This window comes from Haematobia irritans, chromosome 2 (assembly GCF_050003625.1).
Source record: "Haematobia irritans isolate KBUSLIRL chromosome 2, ASM5000362v1, whole genome shotgun sequence".
Lineage (NCBI taxonomy): Eukaryota > Metazoa > Arthropoda > Insecta > Diptera > Muscidae > Haematobia > Haematobia irritans.
In genome coordinates, this window is record NC_134398.1 from 119,005,648 (window position 1) to 119,015,896 (window position 10,249).

Genomic DNA, 10,249 nt, shown 5'->3' on the forward strand with positions numbered 1-10,249 from the left:
GAACATGGCCATCAGACGATAGAGTCAAATCTTCTTCCATTCGGTGAGCTTACTGAAGAAGCGCAGGAAGCAAGGAATCCGGATTTCAAACTAGAGGTGTGCACGTGACACGAAATTGTCGTGACTCACGCGTGGCTAAGACGTGGAAACACATACAATACTATCAATAACAACTAAAGGGTGACAAAAAAAAACTATATAAATCATTATCTTCCATAATAACCATGCCAGCATGCTGTAAGTTTTTCTGAAAGTAAACAGAATAATTCGAATTTAATTTTGTTCAATTAAAAGTTAATTTTGTTAAACATTACCTGCATAGAATATCAAGTTCAATTCTTAGTTCCAGGTTGCAGATTTATAATCTTCTTTTGGAGTTGTAGTCTTTTAGCATACAAAGGTGTATTAAGGAGCTCGGTAATTTAATTTTAGTAACAATTCGTTTCCAAAATTTCCACACATTGAAATCGTCTATTACAATTTGAACCAATCAAAGACAAAAATAATGGGAAAGCAATGTAATATTTGGTATTATATTGACGATACTTTGCAAATTCTGGAAATAAAAAAATATAAATGGAAAATACATATTTTAATTATTTTCGGATATTTTTCATATTTTTAAATCCAAAAGAAAGAACTTTTTTACCATTACATAATTCAGCTCATTAGTTTATATATCAGATAGATATACTGCTCCCTACTACACACAAAACAATATTTTCTGATTCAATCACGAAATTAATTGATCTAATTAATTTTTTAATTGAAAGTGCAAAAATTAATTGATCCAATTAAAAAATTAATTGATACTATTAATTTTTGCGATTGATTTTTATTTCAATTAAAACATTTGTTGAATCAATTAAATTTTTAATTGAATATTTTTTAAAACTCAATTACGATTTTAATTGGAAACATTTTCGTGAAATTTTTTTCTGTATAGGGTACAAGCTGAAAAAGGCAGGTAAAATAAAACTGCAATTTAATGCCAACGCTACTTCGCAACTTCAAGGTGAATCTTCCCACAAACCCATACCTCTCTTGGTTTTAAGAAAACTAGGAGTGAAAAAAAATTAACAATTTAAAAAAAATCAATACGATACCCACCTTTTGATTGCAAACATATTCTTATATATTTGATAAAATGATGGAGTTGATGGGATAGATTGGTCAATTTCATGAAATAAAATTGCTCACTAAAAGAAATGAATAAAAATATATTATTTTAGTCCGTTTAATGTAAACAGGCTTAAATGGAAAACGGTATTCACATTTCACAATTGCTTACTTTCAATAAACGTAGAGTGTTTTCCATTTTTACAATACCACAAACACAGCTAATTTCAAATGTGTTCTGCCATATATTTTTTCAAACCTTTGCAACGTGACCATTTGTTTTTGCAAACTTTATTTATTTTAACCCTTTGCTATGATTTGTTGTCGCGTTCAATGCATTTATGCACACATTTCGCACGCGGCAGACACACGGATGAAAAAGACTGTTTTTCATATGTTTGGCTATAAACATTATATGTTTGGAACACAAATTTTTAAACACAATATTTTTGAGTGCAAGCATATAATGTTCATAAACTAGCATAACATGTTTGGGACATATATGTTAATATGTTAGAACATATTATGTTTGGGACATAAAATGTTTGTAAATATAATATGCTTGGATGCAAACATATATTAATTTAGAAATAGCCTATAAACATATATGTGTTTAGTAGCTTGGAGCGCTATTTAACAGGGAGCGATATTGAATTAAGTTGGTGGTTGTTGCTTGTTATTACAAAATTAACATTTTATTTTTCCTTGAGCAATTGATCAGCTACTTCTTTGATCCTTACAAACTGTGTGGTCCGCTGTTCGAATCCCCGTCCGGCAAAAGGTAAAATTAAAATAAAAAATCATAAAATTGAATAATTTCTTCTACAATGTTTGTATTACAGAAAAAGGTGCTAAGAACTAAAAATTCTCGTGGAAGTGAGAAAGATGTCGGGGAATATACAATTGGGCACAAACAAAATTTTGAGCATTCAGGTCGAAAACCTATGTTGTTAGCACCTATATTACCTGTTTATTTTCATAATTCATTATGATTGTAAATATATAAATAAATAAATAAAATTTTGAGCACAATATTGTTTGGGAGAATTTTTTTAAGCATATAATATTTTTGGGTGCAAAATGCTTCCAAACATATTATATGGTCACATAATAACATATTGTTTTTTGGAAGACAACATTATTGAATTTGGATGCAAAAATACAAAATGTTTGGAACTTAGACTACCCAAATATATATTGTTTAGACCAATATGCTTTCAAACATATTATATATTGGTAGAGATCAAACATATAAATGTTTGGGCAATACCCAAAAATGTATATGCTTGAAGCAAAATATGTTTGGGAGTATATGTTGCAGAAGCGATTTTTTGTAAGGGTGCATAATGTCGCCAATCATGTTTTTCAATTGAAAGGCCGGTACTCTGTTCGGTTTTCGCGTTGAAACTCCATACAAAACCAAAAAATGCGAAAAATTTGCGAAATTTTTTCCATTTGTGATACTTTGTTTTTTCGTGTTGAAAAACTCACGTTTATAGCACGGCGCCATTTGCAATGTGAATTAAGAAATAATTTATTTATTAAAAACTATTTGTGCGGGTTTATAAATCAAACACGGACCATATTTTTGTTCCGAAACTATACAAAGGATCAAAGGAATAGCAGATCAATTGCCCAAGGAAAAATAAAAGGTTATTTTGTAAAAACAACACGAGAAAACAAAGTATCACAAATGGAAAAAATTTCGCAAATATTTCAGTTTCAACGCGAAAACCGAACAGAGTACCGGCCTTTACGCGAAAAACAAAAACCCAACCTTTCGCTACGAGTTACTTCCACAGACTGATTTCTCCATCATAGGTTGTTGAATAAATACCCATTCTCTTGTTCTCTTTTCGCTCTTTCCATAGCTCAAAATTATTCAATTTCAATCACAAAGGTGATTGGATGAATCACATGTGTAATTGGAAACGGAAAAAATTTCAATCACGTTTGTGATTGAAAATTATTTCCGAATTGATTAACAAATTGATTGAATCAATTAATATTTTAATTGGAAACGTAACAAATATCAATTAACATATTAATTGAATCCGTTTACAAATTCAATTAAGTGTTGAAAAAATTTCATCTTTGCAAAAATGTTTATTCTTATTCTCAAAAAAATAGAAAGTTTATATTTGTAACATTAACGAAACGCATTTCGTTAATATAACGAAAAAAGAAAACACAAAATTGTCTTCTTACGATTGATTTCATTGTATTAAAGATCACTTTCGTTCTTATAACGAAAAATTTCATTATAATAACGAAAAATAATCAACGAAGCCCGTTCGTTAATAGTACGAAGCATTTTTCTACCAGTGCACGTTGTCTCTATATATCACAGGTAGAGGAGGAATGTGATCACATCAAACCTGTTTTAAGTGAAAAATTTTATTACTGGATGGGGAAAATGGAACATTTTTACTAAAAAAATTGTTTTCTAGCCAAACATAAAATGTTTGCCAAAATCAGATACATAATTTCTGAGATAATAGCATGGTTGCGTCAAACATGTTACATGTTCCCCATTAAAAACTAAAATTTTACTACTGAAACATGTTTGAGGTGATCATATTCCTTCTCGGGGTGTAATGTTAAAAGTCAAACTTTTGGGGTTCTAAATAATTTCTGCCTTTTATGGTGCACATCTAGTTCCACATTTTTCCATTTAACACAAAGGGAAGTGAACTTGGAATACGCAATCCCATAGAGGCGGGACCGTTTGGCAGGTTTCGCCAAACTGTTTTACGTGGAACAGTGCAACGGTCGGAAGGGCGACGAAACTTCTACGGGGTGACCCAAACAAGAAAAAGACTGGAGAACTACCATGCTTAAAGAAAAGAGGATGACGAACAGAAACGTCATAGGAAACATTACCGGACACTAGAGTTGGAGGCACATCTCTGCCGACTAAGATCAGCGGATGATTGTGTATGCAGCCGTATTTTGACGAAACAGAGACTGGAACTCTGTTTATGTGAAATGCTACTCTTTTACAAGATATAAAAATCGCCATATCTTATATGATTCGGTTTGAATGAACAAAGAAGTTGAAGCGTACCACAAGCTGAAAACTGGTTTTGGTATATGTCAGCTTATATGATACACGGAAACCTGGACCCTCTTTTTTGACCTTCTTTTTATCATTGTGTGTAGTTCGATAGCCGAGTTCGAACGCATGCACAGAAAAAACATGTTTGGACATGGTTAATTTATTTATTCTGAAGTGGCACGTGGTTTTATGTGAACGCAAAAAAGGAAAGTGTAATTGAAAAAATGTACTTGTTTTTTGTTCTGCATTTTGATATATGGTATAATTTATTTTTATTTGCAGTTACTTGATGCCTGCGTTGGTACATTTGATGGACACGAAGTAAATATGGAATGATTACTTATTGTTGAAATTGAACCAACATAAAGTGTGTAAAAATATGTGATGTTAGCTTGAACTACATTGTAAATACAAATAAACAATGAATTAGTTAATAAATAAATAAAAACAAATAAATAAAGTTAATTTTGTGTTTTCTTTTCTCAAGTGACGTCCTTTTTTCGACGACGAAAAAAGTTTTTTCATAAAGATTAAAACATTTTAAGTTGTGACCATGTTCTTTTAACTAGGAGAAAAACAATTTTAATGAATACCATAACATTTTAAATTGGGACCATTGTCTTTTCGTTCAAACAAAATTCTTTTTATCATATATTTTTCTTAGAACCATGTTCACTGGTTCTTGCACCAACATGGTTGCAAGTTAAATGTTACATGGTCGCCACAAAAATAGCTTCTATCATATTATTTTGCCCTTCGAATATGATTGTGACAATCATGTTTCTTCTCTGCGTGTATATGCAACGAAGGGTTAAAATACGAATGCGAATTTAGCTTCGAATAAAAGACGCATTTCTCAGCTACAAAGTTTTTTTGCGAAAAACCGATAAACTTTTCACACTGAAAAAGAGTTTTGTAATCTGAGGAACGATTTTTTACTATAAAAAATCGTTAAAAGCAAATTAAAAATATTACAAGACAATTCTTGCAACACTTGTCATAAATTGGGACTCATTTGCTCTTAAACAAAACTTTTTGATAAATGCGAACATTTTCAATTTTTTTACAATATTACAATCACGTTCGATTACAATCCTATAGAAAATATATCTCCTACAAGGAAATTTGATTTGGTCATTGGCAATAAGGACAGGAATCGAAAGAAGAGAAGTAGGGACAATACATGTAAATTAAGCAGAAAACATATGTAAAATCTGCAACATAGCAACATTTTTATGATGAACAACAGAATAACAAAACACATCAAGCATCTTTATTTTTATTATTTTTAAAATTTGTTTTAATTTTATTCAATGGCGAAATGAAGTTATTAAATCTTCTATTTTTTAATAAACATATTTGAAAACAATAATTGTTTCGATTTCCAAAACGGAATTTTTTATATAATTAGATTACTAAAAGAAAGAATTTTATTATATCCATAGGTAAGCTATAAGAAAAAATGCAAATAAGAAGTTATTTTGTGTTTTTCCGACTTTCTTATATCCGTTACCTACTGTATATGTACTAAGGCTGTCATTCGGGATCGATTTTTAAAAATCCCGGGAATCGGAATTTCGAAATATAGAATCGAGGATTTTTGGGATCCCGACATTTTCGGGATTCTTTAAATATTTAAAGTAATAACAATATACAGCGCCAAAAAATTGTTGTACATTAAACCAATTAAGTTTAATCCAATTTTATTAACAAAAAAACAACAGAAGAACATAAGAGAAAATAAAAATTTTATTTTAAATTTAACGAACACTTAGTCCAACACAACATTGTGAACAAAAGAAAAACAAAAATGTTATGATAATACACTGAGTGAAAACTCCAATTTATTAATAAACAATCATAACAACCACAATTTTAACAAAATGGAATTATTTTTTCGGGATCCCGAAAATCCCGAGATTCAAGATAAAAAATCCCGGGATTTCGGGACGGGTTTTATCACGGGCGACAACCCCAATATGTACTGCCCAGAGAATGAAACCGCTGTGTCGCACCGCCGATTTTAACCGCCGCCGATAAATTTAGCTGCCAATTAATCAAAACCGTTGACTTAAAATTTTCAAAAAGTTGAACCTTCAACCCACAATCAATCAATGAAATGTCGCTATGACAACTTTAAAACATTTAGCAGAGATTATTTTAATGAAACGTGAATTTGATTGTAAAATTGTACAACTAACCTCATTACCATTCGGATAACATCAAACATATTTTATAATGGATAATTGTCCGCCGCAGAAAAGACAAATTTATATCTTCTTAGTCGCCAGAGGTAAAAATTTAGTTTCAGCAGCGGGCGAAAACAATGGATCGGCTTCATTCTCTGGTACTGCGTTGTTTATGCAGGGGTGTGGAGTCGAGCCATTTCTGCGCGACTGCGACTCCAGCATTTTTCATCAGCCTCGACTTCGACTCAAATCGGAAGATGCGATTGAGTCCCTGGAAAGGGAAAAAATGCATACAATATCAAAATATAAAGGGTGATACGGTCAAAATTTTCATTTTGACGATATTTTTTTCAATTCTGCATTTAAAAAACCTGAACACCCCTCATTTTGAAGGTGTGTGTGTGTAGAATGTTGCTCCTATTTTGATTTTGGAATTCACTCTTCAGTTGTCAAAATGCCGTCCAAGCAAGAAGAGCAGCGTATCAAAATTTTGCTCGCGAATCGCGAAAATCCGAGCTGCTCGCACGCAAAGCTGGCAAAATCGCTAAAAGTTGCCAAATCAACCGTTACAAATGTAATTAAAGTGTTTGGGGAACGTTTGTCGACAGCCAGGAAGTCTGGATCGGGGGGAAATCGAAAACCGGAAGCCGCTGAGACGACAAAGAGAGTTGCCGGTAGTTTCAATCGTTTTCATAGCTTCCGGGACTGTCAACCAAGAAATTTACGTGAAAGAGTGTTTGAATAAACGTCTGCTGCCTTTCCTGAAGAAACACGGTTGTTCCGTACTGTTTTGGCCGGATTTGGCATCTTGCCATTACGGTAAAAAGGTCATGGAGTGGTACGCCGCCAACAACGTGCAGGTGGTTCCCAAGGAAAAGAACCCTCCCAGCACGCCAGAGCTCCGCCCAATTGAGAAATACTGGGCTATTGTCAAGCGGAACCTAAAGAACACCAAAAAAAACTGCTAAGGACGAGCAGCAGTTCAAGGCAAACTGGCTTTCTGCGGCGAAGAAGGTGGACAAGGTGGCTGTACAAAATCTGATGGCAGGTGTCAAGCGTGCGACCCGGCAATTCGGATTTGGAAAAGCGAAAGCCTAACTGAATATTTTTCCTGAATTTTATACTAATTGAACTTGAAAAAGAAATTTAATTTGATTTTTTAAATAAACGATTTCACCGATTTACACGCGTTTTTCCTTGACCAAATTTTGACCGTATCACCCTTTAATCCGATGTGACCTATCTTCGAGCGTGAAGTCTACAGACAGAAGGTATAGACATATCGTCCTAAAAAAATTAAAACAAATATTCTACTTCAAAATTGTCTTTTGCTCTTTGTGAAAATGTACCCAATTACACTAGTTTGCTCTCCATCCATCCACATCCACAAACTAATCGAACTATATTATTTCCTTGGGTGAAACGAATAAACACATACGAACATGTACTATTTGTACTACTATTTATTATGAAGATGTCAGTACATGCCAATTTTGAACAAAGCCAAAACACTTGTTTTGTTATTCCGACTAAGGAAAGAGTTTATGAATCACGAACATTTCAGCAATGTGGACGACAACGTCACTATAGAGTATAAAACCAATTCACCAGGCATGTTTGATAATAGCTCGGGACGTAAATTGGCCTATAGTAATTCACCCTTGAATTTGGCTTCACACAATACCAAATTTGAAAGGACAAAGCGTCAGGGCAATTACCGTCGAGTACAACAAGTTGCCCTTTACTTTCAATACATTTTTTATTTTACGACAGGATTTGATATCGATTAAATTTTACGCTAATGTTGAAATACTAGGGCTGTGGTACTGGGTACTGTAGTATATTTTTTCAGTTTTGGCAACCGTGCGACATATTCAATAGCTTAACCTTATGTCCTTCAACAATGAAGTAAGCTTGAAGAAAAAAATCCGCTATAGTGAAAATTCCGATTTTTTTATTTTTCGTGAATATTTTCGTTTTATTTTGTTACCGTCCGTTCACGATTTTGGAATGTAATTTTTTCTATTAGTGCTATAGATGAGAAAATTTTATTTCTTCACATGAATTCTTCATAAATAGAATATGTCTGCACGTATAAACACGTATTAATTTAGACATTTCGTACATATGCTGCGATATCTTATACAAAGAGCGAGAGACAAATAGAGAGAGAGTTTAGAGAAAGAAATAAAAATTTGTATCGAGAAAGTTGATGAAAGGCATTAAGATAACACAGCGAGAGAATAAAATGAAAGTAATTGGTGGTTGCTTCGAAACTGTTTGTACGTGACTATCATGCAACATTGTCATCTGCAGTCATGTTGGCCCCCACCCAGAGAAGGAATATGATCACCCCAAAAATGTTTCAAGAGCAAAAAATTATTTTCGAACGGTGAACGTGGAACATGTTTGTAGCTATCATGTTATTTTCTCATAAATTGTGTATGTATCTGATTGCGGCAACCATGTACATCCAATTTTAGTATATGTTCTGCCGAAGCAAGAATGCTGGTGACATTTCTGAGGGTTTCAAAGCTTCTCTAAGTGATTTCACTGCTATAAAAAGGAGGTCCCTTGTCATTGAGCTTAACATGGAATCGGGCAGCACTCAGTACAAGAGAGAAGTTCACCAATGTGGTATCACAATGGCCTGAATAGTCTAAGTGAGCCTGATACATCGGGCTGCCACCTAACCATGTACATGCTTGCTGAGAAAACATTTTTGCAACAAAAGTGTTCCATGTTCACCTTTAAAAAATAACATTTTGCTCCTTCTCTACGTGTACTTAATACAAAATACAGTAATTCCGTATTCTCCGTCCATTCTAGGCGACAACCAATACTCGACTAACGCGCAACATGGAAATCGATATACTCGAAGATTTATAAAGTTCTGTTTTGATCTTTATGACGCTGCAAAAAAAGTAAATAAAATTAAAAAACAGGTACCTGATTTTCCCGACAATGCACTATGGCTGAAATCGCGATTTTAGTGGCAAAAAGTCAAATTTTCAACTTTATATTTTTAATATTTTCTAGATGGGGTTTGATAGTAAAAGATCGAAATAAATTCTTACTATTGGCAACCCTGTTTATGTACCAACAGCCGTTAATAGGGCTGTTTTCTTTTAGCACTGGAGGCAACATTTGTATGGGCTATCCAAAACATCGTTGCACTGGTGTTCTATCCAGAACATCTCATCAGTGCAAGTCGCGTCGGTGTTGCCAGATTGCATTTTGATAAAGTGACGCTTTTTAGATTCACAATAGCAATTTATTGTGACTAATCAATCGAATAATATTAAACTCAAAGTGGTGCTGTCTCATAAATAGCAGCAGCTGTAAATATTCATCACTATTTGGAGATTTCATACATTAAAAACGTAAGATTTCACTTGTTTTCTGTGATTGTTTTTAAACAGCTGATGACAGTGTTGCATTTTTTGGAGATGTCCTGGATAAACGAGTACTCTGTTTTCTTTTAGTCCGTGACTGCCTAGAGTATCCAGTGCTAAAAGAAAACAGTCCTAATATTGACAAACCATTTAATAGGTGGTAACAAGAGTAAAGCAGCGCAATTTTTGTAAAATTACTTTTTTTTTTAAAACAATATGTAAGTATGATTTCTAATACTCAAGGAGAGTAGTTTAACAATATATAAATAGAATTTGCTAAATGTTTGCATTTCGTGATTATTTTGATGGTGTTTGTGTGTACTTTTTGTGGAATTTTGAAGAGTTTTATCGTTTTCCGTGGAGTAAAACTAGAAATGTTATGGGAAATACATGTGATTATTTGTACACTGTTAGAAAAATATTTTTTTCATATTTTCCGATATAAACAAAATGTGTTTGGGGCACAACTTTTAAACACAATATATTTA